The sequence below is a fragment of the Cheilinus undulatus genome, linkage group 6 (assembly GCF_018320785.1).
Source record: "Cheilinus undulatus linkage group 6, ASM1832078v1, whole genome shotgun sequence".
Lineage (NCBI taxonomy): Eukaryota > Metazoa > Chordata > Actinopteri > Labriformes > Labridae > Cheilinus > Cheilinus undulatus.
Genome location: NC_054870.1, coordinates 47175671 through 47196228, shown reverse-complemented (window position 1 = coordinate 47196228; position 20558 = coordinate 47175671). Strand labels below are relative to the sequence as shown.

At 38.0% G+C, this 20558-nt stretch overlaps 1 long non-coding RNA gene across 3 annotated transcripts in view; it reads right to left on the bottom strand.

The window, feature by feature from the left end:
- The window catches only part of LOC121510972, a 97690-nt gene that overhangs the window by 25805 nt on the left and 51327 nt on the right, over positions 1 to 20558 (bottom strand). For all 3 annotated transcript variants that reach the window (XR_005992009.1, XR_005992010.1, XR_005992011.1), the window contains exon 4: positions 981 to 1043. This is a non-coding gene — a long non-coding RNA (uncharacterized LOC121510972). The remainder of the gene's footprint in view (positions 1 to 980; positions 1044 to 20558) is intronic.

The following is a 20558-nucleotide window of genomic DNA, read 5'->3' as shown; positions in this document are numbered from 1 at the left end:
CTTGGAGCTATACAACTGAAGACGACAAATCCTGTCACTGCCACAGCAACTGATAAAAATACACTAAACACCACTGCCATGTTTGTTTTGCTTATGCGTCATTCGGCTAAGACTGAGGCTGCACAGGCAGTCCAAAGCTGTAAGAATGCCACAGTATCCTGTTTTGCTTGTTTGTCTCCCCCAGCCCTGGAGTTCTCTAGGTAGTAAAAATAGGTTTGTTAGAATCATGACAAGGGCTTACGCAGATTTCTTAAATCAGGATTTGATGTTTTTATGCCCAAACACAATTATGGGTGTTTAAAATACTTGATCAAAACTAGAACACTCAATGTTTCTTTGTGTTTTATTTCAAACTTTAAAGTTTGAGATTTCATGTAAACAGTAAATGCATTTTGATTAGTATGCCACATTTTATTTTTCAATACTGATTCCCGATGATGATTTCAAAGACATTTTTACTTTCAGTTTTCCATTTATGTGATCTTAATTAATATTTAACTCCTCTTCCACCAGAGTCTATGTAGCTGTTTACTATGTTTTATCTGATTTCACCATGGGGACACTGACGTTAGGATTAAAGTTGAATATTGAGTGTTTGTGAGTGTAAAGCTTTTTTGGTGCTTTATTTGAAAAGTAATTATCTGTACATGGAATATTCTCTGTGGCCATTGCTTTTATCACCCTTGCAAAGGAAGCACGTCATTTTTACAAATCAACTGTGTGCGTTGTTTTGTCGAGCCATCACAGACAGACACCAGATTCTCCTGGCCTTATTAAAAAATGTACTATTCTGTATGGGTGATGATCCATTTTCAAACAAGGAAATTAAAATGAACAATGGGTTTGTTAAAATTTAATTCTGTCCATAATTGAATACCCAGGAAGACAGAACATTGAGGTGGTTATTAGATGTTAATGATTTTATCTGCACTCCTGTGATGCATTATGTGATGTGATGTATTATGGAAGGAGGTACTTACCTATAGGAAATTAATCAGAGGGTCCGTAACTCAGCAGGAACATCTTCAAGCAGAGAGTGAGGGCTGCAAGTTAAGTAGAGATGTGAGTGAATTAATAACAATAATACTGAAAAAAAGAATCGGAGGCCACTGTAAATCCACAACTTAATATCAAAATGATGACTGAATTTTTTAATGACAGTACCATCATTCAAATTCAGAGATTTTTCTAAAACTATTGACACTGGGAAAAGGGGAGCGACAAAATATTAATACAGCAATTTTTCATCATTTTCACGTGTGATTGAATTTTTGAATCGTTATTAAAATAATACTCTAAATTCCTGGCAGAGTTACAGTCACTACTTTTCTTTGTGACATTGTGGTTTTACTTTGTGACTCCTCAAGGTGGCGCTTAAGACATGAATGAGATAGGGTGTCAAGAGGTGAAACTGACAACAAAATACAGTCTAAAAATCCTGCAGGTAACCTTTTTAGGGAATTGTACATATTTTAAATTTACATTCTTTAATCACATATTGTGATGTATGATTTTAAGTATACTGCAATATCAATCATTGAATAAACTCTCCATCATGATAATATTCTTATCATAGTCCATGTATCATGTGTTGCATGGTAACATATCATATCACATTTGTACCACTGGTATCATTGTTTTTCATACTGTACTCATTGTACCACATGGTTTTATCTCCTGAGGTGCTCTCTTATCTCCTTCCCTAATTGTAGTAGAGGTTTGAAGAGGCTCATATTAACTAACAGGGTTCTAAAGCTACTAAACTGTAATCATTTTCAACACCATCATTAGTCTAAAAAGTAATCAATTTGATTAAATAACTTTTTAAAAACCCTTTTTGTATGACTAATGTAGCTGTCATTACGATTATTGCTTTTTTTTACCCTGATGTCTAAATTTGATGCCACCGAGTAACTGCACAAATTAATGGTTGCTTTAGGTCCACATGCTGGTTGCTAAAGCAGTGGTTCTCAAGTTGTGAGTCGGGACCCAAAAGTGGGTCGCAGACCTGTTTTCAGTGGGTCGTCTAGGCTAGGTGTCTGAAAAAAAATTGGGGGCAAAAGTCCTGAAGCCCTTATTGGACATGCATCGATATCTTTTATTTTACCCTGCTTTTTTGTGAAATTGGGTAAATTTAAATGTTTGATTAATATTCCAACTAATTTATCTCCTCTTCCTGCAATAAATGGATACTTTTCCCTTGATAATTAACTAATTTCACAAGTTCTCTGAAAAATTGGCAAAAAATTGACACAATGATGGGAAGAGAGAGTATAAAATTTGTCATTTTGTCCCTTTTCTTTTTTTACATCAACTGTTTTGGTCCAATCATGCTTCAAACTGCAACATTCATTTAACTAAACATGCGTTGTTGAAAATGTTTTTGAAACTCGGGTCACAATCTGTCATAAGATGGACTGGTGGGTCCTCAGGCTGGACAAGTTGAGAACCACTGTGCTAAGGTTTAATTTCATATAAATTATAAAATATTGACCAGACTGGCTGTAAAATGGTTGTAATATGATGTCAAGTATTTTCTGAAGTTTGCATATCTGATTCAGAGTTAAAGTGGCATTGCAAAGGTTTTCACGACATTGAGCTAGATTTTATCTTATTGTGTGTAATGAGATCTTATTTACACTGGATGATTATAGCAAAAATCCAAATCACAGTTAATTGACCTTTTTACCTTGATTATGATTAAAAAAAGATAATCCCACTCCTGACTTGGTTTGTGCTGTACATGTTTGCACAATTTCAAAACAAATAACTGACATTCTGTATATTCTAAAGTTTAATGCATCAATCTTGTGCACTTTGAGAACAAAATTATGTGGCTACACAAGCACATTGTTCTCTTTAAACAATTTTGTAGTAAATGTAGTAAATAAATTTTGTAGTAAATAAACCAGAGCTGTGCTGATAATAATAATAATAATAACTAGCTCCTGCTAGAAGGGGTCCTCGGACCCTAATAATACATCACACTTATATAGCGCTTTTTTTGGACACTCAAAGACGTTTCACAAACAAAACAAAACAAAGGAACAAAGGGGTTAAAAAAAAATGCAAGTTTGAACAGGTGAGTTTTGAGTAGTGATTTGAAGTTTTGTATTGAGTCGGAGTTCCTGATGTTTTGTGGGAGTGAGTTCCATAGGGTGGGGGCGGCTTCAGCGAAGGCTCGGTCCCCCAAGGTCCGGCGCTTTGTCCTGGTGGTGGGAGTGAGGAGGTTGGTGTTGGCTGATCTGAGGCGGCAGGTGGGGCAGTGCTGCTGAAGGAGATCAGTGAGATAGGGAGGGGCCAGGTTATGGAGGGACTTGTAGGTGATGAGGAGGACCTTGTATTGGATGCGGTATGGTACGGAGAGCCAGTGGAGTTGTTTGAGAATGGGGGTGATGTGGTCTCTGGAGTGGGTGCGAGTGAGGAGGCGGGCGGCAGAATTCTGGATATACTGCAGTTTTTGGAGATGGTGTGGAGGGGAGACCATACAGGAGGCTACTGCAGCCAATTCTAATGATTTTTCCTACTCTGACCTTCTGATTAAAATTTAAGATGATATGTATTTTCTTTGAAATACTGTCACTGATGTCAAAAAGATTTAAATTTGTCTTTGGGCTGATAGATGTTTAAGTTCATGCCCATAATAAAACACTGACTGTCTGCCAATGATTCAATTTAAAACAATCTTCAAAAGGTCACCAGGTCACATGAACGTCTTTCATTTTAAATTGTGTCAAACCCGTTTTTTAGCCTACTGTATGAGTCCATCATTTATGCAAACATAGTTTTATGTTTGTAGGCCCAAGTAAAGCAAAATGATTAATATACAATTACTCAATGAATTGAATTTCTATGCAAAGTTTTCAAACTATCATTTTTACACTCTGTTTATCCCACCCTGTTAATGTAACTCATGAGTAAATAAAATAACATCTAAGAATTTTACTACAGTTGTATTCTTCCTGAATCCTGAAGAAATGATGAATTATCCAACAAATAACTAAAATCGATGACTGTTAAAATCGTTTAAGCTACCTGACTGTCTCTCTCCTCTCTGCCTCAGTGAACAGGATATGTGGGTTTAGGAAGTTTTTATCATGTTTTATATCCAATAAATATCAATAATGACAGAAATTTCCTGATTAAAGATCATTTCCTTGTTATCACACGCTAACATGCTGTGGTTTTGTGGTTCTGAGATCATACATAGACATTTAGCAGAGAGCAACCAGGGATACATCTGTTCATCTAAAATGTCTCAAAGATTCGTCTCCTTTACCGAAGAGTCTGTGTCTGAGGTGGATTAGTGGGGGTAATTACATCCGCCCAGGAGGTTATGTGATTGGCAGGGTTTGATAGTTAGTTTGTTTGTTTGTTTGCAACATAACTCAAAAAGTTATGGACGGATTTTGATGAATTTTTCCGAAATGGCATAAGATAGAACTGATTGCATTTTGGGAGTGATCCGGATCTGGATCGTCTGAATCCAGGAATTTTTTAAAGGATTCTGTACTACTGGGGGATAGGGCTAACGGCGGAGGTCTGCACTCTCCAAGTGCTTTTCTAGTTAGACTATGGTTTGTTTGGGTTTTCCTCCATGGGGCATCCATGTGGACCGAATGGGGTGGTGTCACGTGACTACAACTACTTTTGGGGGATTTTCAGGCATGCTACATGCCTTGTGACACCTGGCTGCCAGTCAGGTGACTACACAGCCAGTGGTTTGTGTTTTAAGAGGATGGTGCATTAGCAGGGAGAGAATTTCAAGACAAAAAAATCTTTTAACTGACATGAAATTTTTACGGAACTTAAGCACTCTAAATGTCGGTTTTGATTATTTTTCAATTGACCGCCCAGCACAGCTTACACTTGTGTTCTGGGTCTATTGAGGGGATATTTTTATCCATATAGTATCTTAGATTATAATCATATAGCAATTACCAAAATGTAAGTATTGACAGCAAAAAACAAAAAAATAAAAAAATAAAAAAAGAGCTTTCTGTCGGCATAGCATTGTTTGAAAGTTCAGGATGAGTTTCACCTAGGGATGTAACGATAACCATTATCACTATAAACCGTGGTAAAATTCAAGACAGTTAGTATTACCGTTTCAAACTTTAATTACCGTTAAAACCATGTTTGATTACCGCACTTTGAAAACTCACGGTGATACGGCTGAATTCCTTGAGAAGCCGCAGCGCTCTGTGGCAGTAATGCAACTTCATGGATGCCAGCTGCTGTTAAACACCATAGAAGAAGAAGAAGGAGCAGCGCTCTCTAAGACTCTGGTGTGCGTGCGCAGTTTGAAAACATGGGGAGAGAGAGCGAGAGAGAGAGCAAAAGAGCGAGAGAGAGCGTGAAAAAGACAGAGCGAGAGAGAGAGCGAGCGAGAGAGAGAGCAAAAGAGCGAGAGAGAGCGCAAGCGAGAGAGAGAGCGAAAGAGCGAGAGAGAGAAAGAGAGAGATTGTACACTAAGGTACATGAAACTGAAAGTATTTCATATCGTTACATCCCTAGTTTCACCTATGATCAACTGTGAAACATGAACACAGCAGTAATTTTAAAAAAAAAGGCACATCTTAAAGATGACGGTGTAGAGCAATGTTTTGACTATCCACTGATTTGATTGGATACTTGATCAACCAATCTATGTATTAATCTATATCAATTAAATATTGTCTTTATTTTTTCTCTTCCATTATCACCACATAATCATGGAGACAAAGTAACTTAGATGATAGCACTTTTTTAAATTTCAGGTTCAAATTGAATTTGTTATCTTTTTTGATGTACAGTGCTTAACAAATTTATTAGACCACCACCCAAAGTAAGGTTTCTGCCACAGCTGCCCTAAATTAACAGCACTGATAATTACCAAAATCATTTTTTATGTTTCTACAATGGTTAATACACCAATATGTAGAAGCTCTTTAACCCAAATGATATTTTTAATGCTAAAATAGAATTACTATTGTTATCCATGAATATTCAAATTTACTGATTTACCCAAAAAAAAAAAAAAAGGAAAAAATAGTAAAGCACATTAACATTTCTTGATTAATGTGTCAAATTACAGTTATTTACTTGCATTCCTGAACAGAAAAATGAGTTTTAGTGGTTGAATGTTATGCTTGATTAATTTCTGACTTCTCAGAGAAGCCCAGTGACATGGCTCAAATTTGGGTATAAAAAGGTGGATTCAGTTTAAAATTCCTCATTCCTGGTCAAAATGGTAAAACGTCGAGAGCTCACTGAAAATGAAAAAGTCCACATTAAAGCACTTCATAGTGCTGGATGGTCTCTGAGACAAATATGACGGGTGGTCTAATAAATTTGTTAAGCACTGTATATCTTTTTTCTTGACTTAACCATAACCAGTGATAATGTAGGTTAGGATACGATAATGTCATTATATCTTCATATAAATACAATTACATATAAGTTAAATATTAAAATATAATAAGAGAAGGGTTTGCTCTGCTGTTTACAGTAAGGAGAAAAAGAAGGAAAGAAGATGAGAGAGAAAAGACAGGATTTTAGGTAAACTCTTGACTGAAAAGCTAAAAATGAAAATGAGAGAAAAATGACTCTGTGGCTTTAAACTGTTAAGTGTATGCTCCAGGTGTTCTTCTTTGTCATTTGGGATTTTCTGGTTTATGCTTTAATATGTTCTTCTCCAGCACTCAGTGGCTCGTGATGATAATGTGCTGTATTAATTTGATTTATTCATTGGCTTCACTTCTTTATACATACCTTTGGGAAAGCTGAAAAAACACCCACAAAGGTCACTTTTAATGCCATTCACACAGTCAAGCTGTCATGGTCACTCATGCCAAAGAGCACAGATCTTAGTATTAGAGTAGTGGAAACCCAGTGACCCTGTAAGTCCTTGTCTGGCTGGTTAACTACCTTAATGAAGGATGGTGGCATCTTACAGCAAAAAAGACTCAGTGTCCTTCTAAATGTGCCTCTTAATATTCTTAACTGCGTCTGAACTCTGCCAAACTTTCCCCATCTTAGTTTTTTTCAGGCTCTGCTTTTTCATCCCTGACATTTTCTGTGTCTGTTTACACGTTCAGCCCAGAGCACATCATGAAAGCTTTTGAGGATAGGCTAAATATGAGTTTCCTGAGCTTGCGTTCTGACAAAGAACACTGCAGCATAGAAAGAAAATGTAATGCAGGGTTGCACTAAAATGGAAAACTGACATTACACAAATATTAAATCATCACAGTATAAAACAAAGTCAGCTTCAGAATATTTGGGGATACTAAATACCTTGCGCTCAGTGGTTTACATCACTAGCTTCAGTACAGGAGATCAGGGGTTCAGATCCCCACAATGAGTATCCAGAGTGGACTTTGGGCAAGGTCCTCAATGTAATGAACACCAGATGTCTGTCATCAATGACAAAGACAAAAGCGTCTGCTAAATGGTACTGTAACAATGAAATATAGAGGGTATGCATGTGACATCACTTACAGCGAGAGTCAGTGCAATTCTAGCTAGGATTGGGCGGTATTCACTTTTTAATACCATCATACTCTCCCCAAATTTTACCGGGGTACACAGTATTACCCTCACAAACATATTAGCTAAAAAAAAATAATGATTATAGGAGGGCTGGGAGTGACCCCCAAGTGGCCCAGCCTGTGGTAATGCCAGAGATGCAGAGGGCAACCTGTTTTGCAGGTTTTCATAAATTCCCACAGTATTTCAGACCATGAATGCAATATTCCACGTAGCCTAGCAACAGTCTATCTACCATGCATTGCATTGTTTTGAAGCAAGGCTAGCTATGATGACAGAAGTAGCCCCAAGATACTGTATAAAACATGTCCTTTTCGACAGTAGCTACAACTGTGCAAATTTTGTTTTCCTGCACTTTAAGACATGCCTGGGTAAGAAGTGACCAAAATGATTATTTACAGAATTTCATTTTATTTTTCATTTTATTTATTTTATTTTTATTGAAGTGAACAAAACATTTTTACTACCTCAGGTTATGTTCAAATACAGCTCTGATGTTGTGTTTTTAAGCACTTTTTGATGTGCTTTTGTCATGTTGCCAAATTTTAAAGGGAGACTATGAAACAAAAACATTTTTTGGATCAAATTTATCTATATCGGTTTGAAATTTGACATTACAAGAACATGTCTGGCCTGGCTACATGTTTGGATTTTAAAATTTGGCCCCATTGAATTTGTAATTGAATAGCCCTGTTGTACATGAAGGCTACACTGTCAGTAGCACTCATAGTTTTAAAATAAGATTAAATATAAATCCAACTCTTTTTGTTGAAATAGTGTGTGGTCAGTACTGTCAGCACCCTTTCATATCCTCAGCTGATCTCCATCTGCCTCTGTCTTTTTTTCTCCTGTTATCATCTGATGGCAGAGGTGTGCTTGTGTGACAACATCATTTGAGCAAGGAAGTTACACTTTACTTATTAACAGACCCTTAAGTGCCAGAGAGGGAAATCATGACGAAAACATGAAAATATTGTCAATAATGAATGCACTCCAAGCTACTCGCACAGAACTGCTTTTCTATCAGGATATACGATCAGTCTGACACCCTGCTGTGCTCTTTATGTTGCAGGTTTGGCGTGTAAAGAGAGGGGGCAGACAGAGAAAGAGAGAGAGTAGTGAAGTGAGGCTGGGATGAGGGGCACAGTAGAAGAGAAGTACAGGAGTTGACAACCTGTTACCGGTGGTTCATTCAAAATATTCAGGACCAGCCCTGAGACATGAAAAGAGTTAAGGAAGAAACTGTGAATCAACACGGCCACGTGGAGAGACAACTTGCCTCGGAATTTGTCTGGACCAATAACAGAGTCTTTATATTTAAAAAGACTGAGCGTTTTGAAAGTGAGTACGACAGCAGGGACTGAAATAAGCTGTTGATTTGAGTGGATTGCACTGCCACACAAAAATGGACTTTCTTTTTATCAGCTCAGTTTCTATGTGGAGCTTTGATGTTCTGCTTCCTAAAAAGAGTCCCCAACTATCAAACCATGCAGTGTGACAGCATGGGTTTTAACAGCACTATTGTGACTCACAGAGAAGCAAAAAAATGAGATCCTTTCCACCATCCCAATTGCTAACTGCAGCTGCAATACTTATTCAACTGCTCTGACACCGACTTCAGTATTTCATCAGTTCAGCATCAGTTCCTGTCTACTTGTTTTTTAACTTCAAACTGTTTTTTCCCCTTGATGTGCATTGCCAAACTAAAGATAAGATGTACTCATATCCTTACATGTTAACATATAGAAACATTCTCTTCTCATGTTCCAGCAAAACTCTTCCTGCCTGCCTCCAGAAAGTAGCCTCTATAAATAACCAAAACATCTCATCCAATCAGCCAGGGAGGACACCTGTTGTGTTACTTTGAACAAAGAAGGAAATGATTTTCATACTGTAATGTTCAGTATGAGTGTACTCAGAGTTTCTGTGTTTCCAATGTCACTGTAGTTTTGCTAAATGTTGTACAGCGTTAGCCCCATAGCATAATTGCCTAACTAATATTTTAAGGTTTTCAGAAAAAAACACAATTTGACACACACATAGGATTTTCCTTTTTAAACTGTAACAGTAGGTTTTATCAGATGTGTGAACATATTTCTTAAAAAAGAAAAGCCATAACAAGGACTACATAACAAACAAAAGTGACTTCATAGATAAGAATTAATAAATGACTTAGGCATACAGTGATTATGGAATGAAACAAGCACTCTGATTGGCTGAGGATATAGGCAATAAGGCACAATGAATCAGCAGAGTTAAAAGAGTCGAGTTAGGTAGATATCACAATTTTGCTAAAAAAATTACTCAGGCAGTTATTCTTACATTAGTGTTACATTAGTGTAATGCTAATCATGGATTAATGTAGATATCACAATTTTGCTAAAAAAATTACTCAGGCAGTTATTCTTACATTAGTGTAATGCTAATCATGGATTAATGTTGGGCCTTTAATAACTGAACAGAGTAACCCACAACTTCTACATGGGATGACTGCGCCATGGACAGAAGCGCCGCGGGTTTGGTCCGAAGGTGAGCGGCCTCGCCCACTGGAAGCAAATCTAGAGCGCTTCGTCAAGGTGCGCAGTCATGATCAGCAAGAAGAGATCACGGGAGAACTGCGAGTTCACGCAGGAATAGTATGTCAACAGTGGACTATTTCACCTTTTGGGCTTAATTTTTCATCCTTTCCGATATAAGTCCATGACATTGTTGCTTCTGCCATTGGGTGAGTACATTAGGAAGTTAAAAGGTTAATGTTTGCTTAAAAGATCTGTGGTTTTATGTAAAATTCCTTGGCTAAATGTCCTCAAAAGTTAACTTTTCTTGTAACGTTGTAGCTCTGTGACCCACTGACCTCTCAGTGACCCTTTGTTCTCGCTTCAGGATGAGATGTAATGTTGATATGGTGATGATTTACAATCCGGAGTCCGTGCATTGTGTTGTATTTTGAAAGAACCGGATATTCTATGCTTGTGACTTCCTCTTCTGGAGCTTTCTGATCGACGGGTATTGACGCGGTTTGGCAGCGGCCAGCACTGAAAAATAGACCTGCAGCATACCTGCAGTGTCGGTCCAGGCATGTGCCACTGCCAGACTGGAGCGCCAGCTGTGGAAATGCTCTGATAGACTAGAGAGGGAGTGATGTGCTCCGCAGTACGATTTGCCAGTGGTTCGCGGCACGTTCACTCTATGTGGAAATTGGAGGTAAAGTCTAGACCTGATCTTTATGTGATGTGTCTTGACATAACATAAGTTATGAGGTGTGTGTTATGTGTCCAAAACTGTCGAAGTCCTCATGAAAAAACAATGATTTCAGAGAAAAATATCCTGCAGATAACAGCAAACGTGTTATTGACAAACACATTTCTTTTAGTGTTTGTTACAGTGTCGATCCCTGACGGAGGATTAGAAATACACTACCCTCCAAAGTACGGTAACAGTGGGCCCAATTCCTTTATTTTTTCTGTAGACTGAAAACATTTGGGTTTGACATCAAAGGTGAATATGAGATATTTAGTTACAAATCCTTTTCTTGCAATAACTACATCAAGCCTGTGACCCACTGACATCACCAAACTTTTACATTCTTCTTTTGTGATGCTTTTCCAGGCTTTCACAGCAGCCTCTTTCTGTTGTTGTTTGTTTTGAAGGGTTACTCCATTCAGTCTCCTCTTTAGCAGATAAAATGCTCTATAGGGTTTAAGTCTGGAGACTGACTCGGCCAGTGTAAAACCTTCCATTTCTTGCCCCTGATGAACTCCTTTGATGTTTTGGCTGTGTTTTGGGTCATTATCTTAATCTTAACCATATCTTAGGTTAATCTTTGTCTCATCAGCCCTCAAAACTTTGTCCCAGATTTTTTTAGACACATCTCTGTACTTGTTGGCAAAGTTTTCTGTGAACAATAGATGGTGATACCTTCACTCCTGCCTTTTGGAGGTTGTTGCTAATGTCACTCATAGAGTTGTTTTAGGGTCTTTCTTTACAGCTCTCACAATGTTTCTGTCATGAACGGCTGATGTTTTCCTTGGTCTACCCATTCAACATCTGTTACCGAGTACACCAGTGGTTTCTCTTCTTTAGGACGTTCCTAATGGTTGTACTGGCTATAGCCAACGTTTAAGCAATGGTTTTGAATGATTTTCCATCTTCTTTCAGCTTTGCAATTGCTTGTTCTTCACCCATAAACAGCTCTCTAGTTTTCCTGTTGATTATACTTCTAAATATAAATTGCCATCTGTACAGGCAAAACCCAAATCTAAAACTGAGCGTAGAATTTCTGCATTATTTATTGTTTAAATAATCATAATCATCATAGGACCCACCCGTCAGTCATATGTCCCAATACTTTTGCTCACATGAAAAATGGGTGAGCTCAAGCAAAAGGGTCTATTTTCGAAGTTGTGTATCAGATCCAGACATAAGTACCTGGAAATGAAAGCTGATTAAAAGATGCAAAAAAAAGCCAACTGCCAAATAAGTAAGCAGTGTATAATCACATATTATATACTGTGTTAGCTAAAATATATGTTGCAAGAATCCTTCAACATAAACTCAAAGTATTTCTTAATTACTTTAAATTTACTTTATGGTTAATCAGAGGTTAATTTAAATTCATAAAGCTTTGTGTTGCTCTGGTGCAAAATCATTGACTGTTACATACAGTATGATTCATGAGAAATCTGTTGACAAGGTTGTAGTAAATTCCATTTTATGGGCATATAAAATCAGCCCTGAATCTTGCTGTGCTTTCCCTTTACATCTGTTCCACTGTAACAGCTGTTGTTAGCCGTGATGGGAGCTCACTCCACCAGAACAAATACCAGCATCTCTCAGAAGCCTTTTCCTTCAACCTAATGTGAAGAAATCTCCAGTCTCCATTTTTAATATAACCAGGCTAATCTTCCCCGCTCTGGTATCATCACAATAATTTGTTAATCAGCACTTATAAATTTAACAAATGTGAGAAGGCCTGTGGTTAATATCCACAGGTATCTACTAGATTATATGCAAGCTATCGTTATCTAAATACTTCCAGTCATCACTCGTCCTGCTATCCACTGTGTAACTGTTCTGCTTGTTATCTACCTTGTGAGTAATGTGTATCTGTTTTTGCTTTGATTTAAAGCTCTGGCCTGTCTTTTTCAGAGGGAGTTGTTTTTCTTTTAGGATCCTGTTTGACTCAGATTTGTGACGGAAATCTGCTGCTATGATTGAAGATATTTCAAGACACCAAGATAGAACAAGTAAACACTGTCATTCCAAACAACGGCGGGGGTATATTTATTTTTGTTCAAAATAAAATGTGTTTGAGTGAAAGGTGACTGCATAAAAGAGTGTTTCATTTAGAAGAAACTTTTTCATAAATGCAACTTTTAAAGGAGGGCTTTATAAACTGATTCATACCTGCGACACTGTTTTCAGAGTTTATGACACTTAGGTCTCAGGCGTCAAATTTTTTAATGTTTTTGTTGTTGTTTGCTTCAGTCCTTTTATGAAGAATATAAATCCACTGAGTGGATTTCACAGACAGATGTCTAACCTGACAAGGGAAGAGTTTTTCTTTAATGATGAGCTGTATTTGAAGTTGATTTATCAAGCTTCATGCAGTTTTCTTAAGTTTGAATACCCTTGCCTCAGTTTTTCCCCTTCTAAAAAAGGCTCCGTGTAGCAGTCCACTTGTTTCTTACATTTGTGTTGTAGCTGCAATCAAAAACTCCACCATATGAACCCAAACTATTTAGGCTAATTTTATCTCCCTAATCCATTTTAATAAGCAGAAAAATTGCAGTTATCATCTATGGGTAAGGACATAAAAAGTCAAATTATGCTTGCCATAGAGAATAAAAAAAGTGATACTGTATTTACTTTGAATGTACTCCCAGTAGATGGAAAATCATGCTTTGCATTATTGTTGTTACCATGGATCTTGTTAAATTTCCTGTAAAGTGATGGAAAAACAATCTTTATTTTAGGTTTGTTGTAGGACAAACCACTGTGTTATGAACCACCAGGCCAAATTTCAGTAATGAAAAGCATCTCTAAGTGTGTAAAATTAAGCTTTTAAAATCATGAAAAATGAAGCAGTGAAATATGCTCTAAGATGATGTGGGCATGTCTGTTGAATGAGCTGAAGCCACACCCACCCAGGAGAAATGATCCTCTCAATTTTTAAAAACATGCAGCTGCCTGGCTCTGTACTAGATCAGAGAGACAGACGTTAGGGATTACAATTACTGTTTTCTGGCACAAATCTCTCTGTTATGATACTTTTAATGACCCCATAGGCCACTGTGGTGGATAGATTGTCCTTCTTAAGTAGTTTTCTTTTAATTGGGCTCACCTGGCTAACTAACGATCACAGGTGTCTGAGATTGATTTCGGTGATCCAAAGAGCCCTGAGACACAAGACCATCCATGAGTTTGACTGAAAAAAAACAAAAATTTGAAAGTTTATGACACTATTATCCAATCTGCATAATAATTTGGAACGCGGTGTATACTGAATAAAAAACTCCCAAGAAACCTGCATTTTGAAAAAGTTTGAAATAAACTCACCTTCAGCTTCAGCAGTCCTCTGACTTTAATGTTTCTATGCTTCAGTCAAAAGGAAAATCTAGTCATAAAGGCAAAAAGACAGCAAGTGGAGCTGATTTTATGGTGTCTGTACTGGCACCTGGTTTGGAAACCGCTGCTTTAAAGAGGACTGAAACTTTAGGTCTGAACAACAGCTAGTTTAATGCAAGACGAGAGGAATGTGTTCTTTCTTCTTTGTTAGGATTGTCTCAGTGGAGCAAACTGCTGTTAAAGCTCATGTTTAATGAGAAAAATTAATTTCAGTAGTGAAATAAAGGCTGACTTGTTACATTTTAATGTTATCTGCCAGCAGCTTGTTACAGGGCTGTTTGCAGCTCTCTGAAAGAACACAAATCTTGGTTTGACTCTTAGTGATAAAACTTTTCTTATAATGTACATGCAATAAAAAAGAAATAACTTTCAGATTTGGTTACTGAATGCCTTCATTTGCAAGAAAGAAATATATTATTTACTGCAGAACATTTTTTTACTTCTTTCATGTTTTTAACAAATAAATTAACAGTAACATGTTGATTTGGTGCAGGAAACCTCTTGAAAAAGGTCTTTATATATCAACATTATTACTGGCATTGGCCAAAATAAGCTTGGAAAAAGCAGTGTATCAGATTTTGTCAAAAATCTACAACCAGGCATCCCTACACTCCAGTCAAATACAAAAATCAATCAAGCCCCAAAGTTATTCCAATCAGGCCATATTCCTCTAAATATACCTCACACCACAGAAATAACCTCCAAAAAGTGTGGAATTTTCTAATTATTGTCAGAGGTGTTGAATAGGGATAAGTACCAAAATCCAGTACCAGCTTGGCACCGGTGACAACACATCTGATACCTACAGAACCAAATCAAAACACTGATTTAAGTACCGTATTTCTGTACCGCTCTACTCCAACTCAGCCTCTCCACATCAGTCCAGGTGTTAGGCACAAAAAGCCTTGGACTTAACTTAATGAGTGTAGCCTAAACTTGTTTTATTTTAGCAGAGCACAAACATCTCGTATTCGTTTCACTGAGTAATGTCTCCCCTCTGCTTGTCTGCATCTTTATTTTTTTATTCATGAGTTGTCTAGGAAGCAGTGCCAGTGGATGAATATTGGACGAGTCTTTGCTTTGAGAAATCACAATTATTTTTTTTATACTGTGCCCAGTTGGCATCTTTTCTGTATAGACGTTTCCTTCAATTATTTAAGCCTGTGGTACCAAGACGATGTTTACTCACGTCCCCTCTAAAGTGTTAGAATTGATTCATGTGAGTGTGCTACGTCCTACCACTCTTATAGTGCAAAATTAGTATTATTAGGGAAGAGCTCACGGTTCAGTTCATTGGGAGAGTCCCAGATTTATAATTGCTGATGCCCCTCACTTATGTTTTCCTTTGTGATTGTTAGTGAGACTGGTCTGTGTATAGTCTTTAAAATGTATTAGCAGCAGTAATATCCTCAACCCTCTCTGCTTTCTTCCTGAGGACAGGAAGAAAGAGCAGCGGCTCTCGCTGCTCTGCCTGTCTAGCAGCGGGAGCCAGGAGGTAACTTTTCTTCCTTGTATGTATTGATATGCAGCCTACTTCCTCTCCTTCGTTGGTGGTTTAAATAGTGGTTAGCAAACACCATCATTATTGCCACTTAGATCAATGGGTAAATACAGTCACATTTGTTTTCTTTCCTTCTCTTTTTTTAAATGACCAATTTGATTCTGTTTCAGAGTGTTCTTTGTTAAACACCTAACAACAAGAAGCCAGTGTGTAACAACAGCACCTCAATGTTCCAGTGGTAAAAATAGAGCTCTTATGCCTGCCTTATCAGTATGATGCAGAGAGTTATTAAGTTGTTAACATTGTTTGAATTTTATACAATAAACCTGACACACATCTGATAACATGCAGGCATCTGCTGTCCGTGCGCTCACAAACAGCAGATGTCTTTCTACTCAACGTGACACATTTCATGATCACTGTAGACAGGAAGTACGATGACTAAATAACTGAGTCTGAACACTTTCTTGTTGCTGAAACAAATTAACATAACACAGTTAAGTGAGTTCAATTTTAAACACGGACAACAAAATGTGTGGCTTCATACTGACACAAAGGAAGGAAATGATAGTACATTTCGGCACTGTGGCACAGTCAAACGTATTTGATGTTTACAATTCGGTGTCTGGGAGGCTATGATACTATTTGGAGCAGCAAAATAATCACATACTCAAGGATTTTTTAGACAAATAATCGTTTGCAACTAGGCTCCACCCGGGATACTCCCCCACGATCATCAAGGGGGGCAAATCTGGACTCAAATCAGGCTTAAAGTCCTGTACTGTGTGGCCAGCCATAGACATTAAAAAACATGTAAAGAAGTCAAAGGCCAAAAAAGTTCCACCACACTTCAACTACATAACATGAGGAGGGGCGCTGTTTCACTTTTTGTAAAGTTAGAAATAGAAAGCTAGTAGATAGCAGCAAAAGCAAAAAGGAATAACCTAAAATGTCAACAGGTCTTCACACACTTGGTCCGTTATTTTCAGATGTGGGTTTTTTTTAATCTGTAATCCAAAAAAAACCCCACACACTCAAATCTTTCACACTCAGTCCAGTGCGTTTTATTTGTATGTGGCAAATTGTTCCGTACTGCAAGCCTGTGGCTCTGTCACTCCTTTAAAATCAAACTGGATCCATCTATGCTGATGGAGCACTTAATACAGCACCCACTCATGCATCATAGCGCTGTGCTAAGATGGAGAGCTACTTTTCACTTCAGTCTCTGTTAGGTGGCTGTGAGAACAAACTTGTTCCTTTATCAGTTATATTTACATGGATGATATCCACACGATACACGGGCAAACCAAGGTGATTAAAAAGAGGTTTTGGTGTGATCATAGGGTGCAACAGAGAGAAAGATAAAGGGGGAAGGATTGAGCAAGTGAGAGAGAAGAAAGCAGCAGGCAATGTTTTGACTCATCAATCACCATCTAAATGACTTGGACCGTAGTGAAAAATCTGAATAAAATCGAACCTGTTCTAAAGAAATAATGCCAGAAAAGTTTGGCGCCAGTGTGCAAACATGATTAACAACAATATGAAGTAGATTTTTTTAACATGAGAAAAATTTGGAGTGAAGAAAAATAGACTCAGTGTGCAAAGGCCTTAAGTGTTACATTTTAAGGACAAAATCAATCTGGGGGAACTAGGCTTCCTTTGGCTTCCAGGAGAAAACACCGCTGACTAAGACAAAACTGCGTTATCTTCTGGTCAATGTTTGCTGCCCATTTACATAACCAAATGCTCCGTGCTGTTGTGCAAAAACAAACAAAAACATAAAAAAAACATATAAATTACTGATTGTCACGATTACTGTATTTTCCGGACTATAAGTCGCTCCGGAGTATAAGTCGCATCAGTCAAAAAATGCGTCGTGAAGAGGAAAAAAAACATATATAAGTCGCACTGGACTATAAGTCGCATTTATTTAGAAACTGACACACCGTTGTCCGTGCACTGATAGAGAGGCGGTTGCGTTGCATGAAGCGGTAACACCAAGAAGGCCTGCCTGCAAAGTCATTTATATTCATCTCCTTCGCAACTACCAGGGCATGGACACGTAACTGCACTGTTGACAAGCTTCTCCCGGCAGCACGTTGTTCAAGCACCCATCTGTGGACTCGCTCCTCCAGCTCTGGCCGTCTTGCTTCCAGCCCGTGATTAGCTTTCTTTGTTTTCTTCATTGCAGTAAAAGTAACCTCTGCTTTTTGCCAGTTCCTCACAAGTTTCTCACTCACTCCAAACTTTCTTTCTGCAGCTCGATTACAGTTTTCGACAACTTTTTCAGTGGTACAGGAGCAGCATATAGTTGTCACAAGCCTAGAGCGCCCTCTCCCTGCTGTAGACGGTAATGTTTACTCCTTGTGCAAGTCAGTCAGTATGGATTAACATTTAAAAACATGTTAAATTACATATATTTTGATATAAAAGTCGCACCTGACTCTAAGTCGCAGGACCAGCCAAACTATGAAAAAAGTGCGACTTATGGTCTGGAAAACAGGGTATTAAAAACAGTCATTCAAAATGCAGCAGCATATAGTTGCAGCAGAGATGCTCAAGTCTGCTAAGACTGACTAGTTCTAAAACATTCTTGGGAGCTTTAGCAAAAGCTCAAAAGTTCAGATATCACAGGTGTTTTTTGAGCATGCTGATGAGGGTCAGGGGGTGCAGGTAGGCATTTATGGCAGATGAAGAAAAAGAGACGCTACACTAACATGTATCATGGTGAAACCAGACCTGTATGTGTGAACTTAAGCTTGCAGATTACTTTATCACCATGTATGTAATTATCTGCTAAAGCAACAGAATTACTTGTTTAAGACAACAAATCCCTATTTTGTTAATTCTTCCATGCCATCCATACTGCAAGGTTTGTTTGCAAGTCTGTTGCCTAGTCATATAGTGTTCATATTTTCAATAAATAATGACAGAGAGAAAATGTACCTGAACACCAGACCTGTCTGCTCTTAAATATTTCATAATGTACATTTATTCTGGGAAATGTAGTTTCCCAGAATTAGTAGGGTGGCTTTACTTGATTGCTGTCGCCTCATCATGTTGATTACTTCCTTGTTCAGCAAACTAAAACTCTTACCCATCAAACAAAGCAAGCATTCAGTTGTGAACCACCTATAATAAAAATGTCCAACAGTTCTCCTTCTTTTGTGCTTCAGTGCAGTGATTCAGATCCAACTTTAGCAGTCAAACCTGTAACTGGAATCAGCCGACACCTTTAATGTCGCAGTTAATGTGAATGTGCAATGACATGTCTAACACAGACAATACTTTCATCATCTAGAGTGTTGATTGAAATCGTGCAGGGCAAAGGTGTGCATGACAATGGTAAGGACTATAAAAATGTCCGCTTATTGTGTTTCTGAACAGAAAACCATGTTTTTTTCTTTTTTCACAACAAAACACAAATCAGGCATTTGAGACCGATCCTTTCCCTGAGTGGTTTGAATAAACTCAGCGATCAGAGTCGTGCTGATGCTTATCTTGTCTTGCATTTGACTTGTTTGAAGCTCCTCGTGATGACAAAACAACCTGTCACTTGCTCAGACTTGCCAGCAGGAGACGAGAACAGCCTGAGGAACTGATCATGATGACTGCACTGGCGAGCACAGATTAGGTGTCACAAAAGGTGACTCACAGGGAGAACACTTCAGGAAAAGAAACTCCCTGTCTGGGTACATCTGTTACTTTATCTTCCCACACCCAGGGTCAAGACGAAGCTACACAATGCTGCAGATATCTTGTTCTTTATGGCTCTGTATGAGGTGGAACTCTGTGACGAGACATATTTCTGTGTCCTCATAAAGGCAGAGTGTTTGTAAATATTAAAACTGCAGGATTATCATGATTGCATTTACATAGTTTCCTACAGTCCTTTATATGAATGTATAATGTAATCTACCTTTAACAGCTTTATTTACAGTAATCTTTTTTTGCTAATTAATTTGAGCATCTTCTCAATTATCATCAATCATGTAATGACAGTTGGGATGGATTTAATTTCCTGGCAGTGTTTCAGTGATGCACATACGATGCTGGAGATCTAGCAGGAAAATGAAATGACTGTAAATATATGAAGTTGCTCTGATTTAATTATTGATAAAAAAAAAAATAAGATGAAAACACATTGAAGTGAATTAATAATCTATTAATTACCAGTCAGTTTATGACTGACAGAATGGGTACATGTATTCCTCATCATCTCCAGAGTGTTCTGAATAGGGCTCGCTGCTATTTGAAATTTAACAGTTCACACAGATAGGTGCAGATGTCAAACAATGAATATATCAGAGAGGAATCATCATGGCTGTAAGCCTTTCATATTAGGGCTGGAAATAAACCATCTACTAAAGCCTTTTTTGTGCAGTGTTGGGTGAATTTGCTCAGTATACCGGCTGTGGTGGTAGGTAAAAGTAGCACAACCAAATGACTTGTAACTATGTAAATTGTCCTCTGCCTGTTCCACTCTGACTTTGTGCATAGTTTGGCTATCTTAGGTTGTTTTCACACCTGACAGTCCGGGGGACTCGGTCCATTTGGAACAGAAATTGCAACACTGCTGCACTTTCCTTTGGTTTGGTTCACATTCACACTGCTCTTGGTCAAACGGACCAAACCATCTGAACACCTACAACCTCTGCCAGTTAGGGGCGCTGTCATCACAAAGAAACAGTGACCAAGAAGAAAAGAAGGCGTAGAATACAAAACTGGAAATCCATCTCCTTCTGCCAGTCTTTTTTCCCACATTAACAATGAAAAAAACACTTTATGCCATCTTGAGGTTTCTGCTTTTGCACTAGGGCGTTACGAGCAGCCAGCGAGGCGGTGATCTGTCCAGCATATCGCTCTTTACATGAGAAAATAAATCAGCACAGTCTACAAT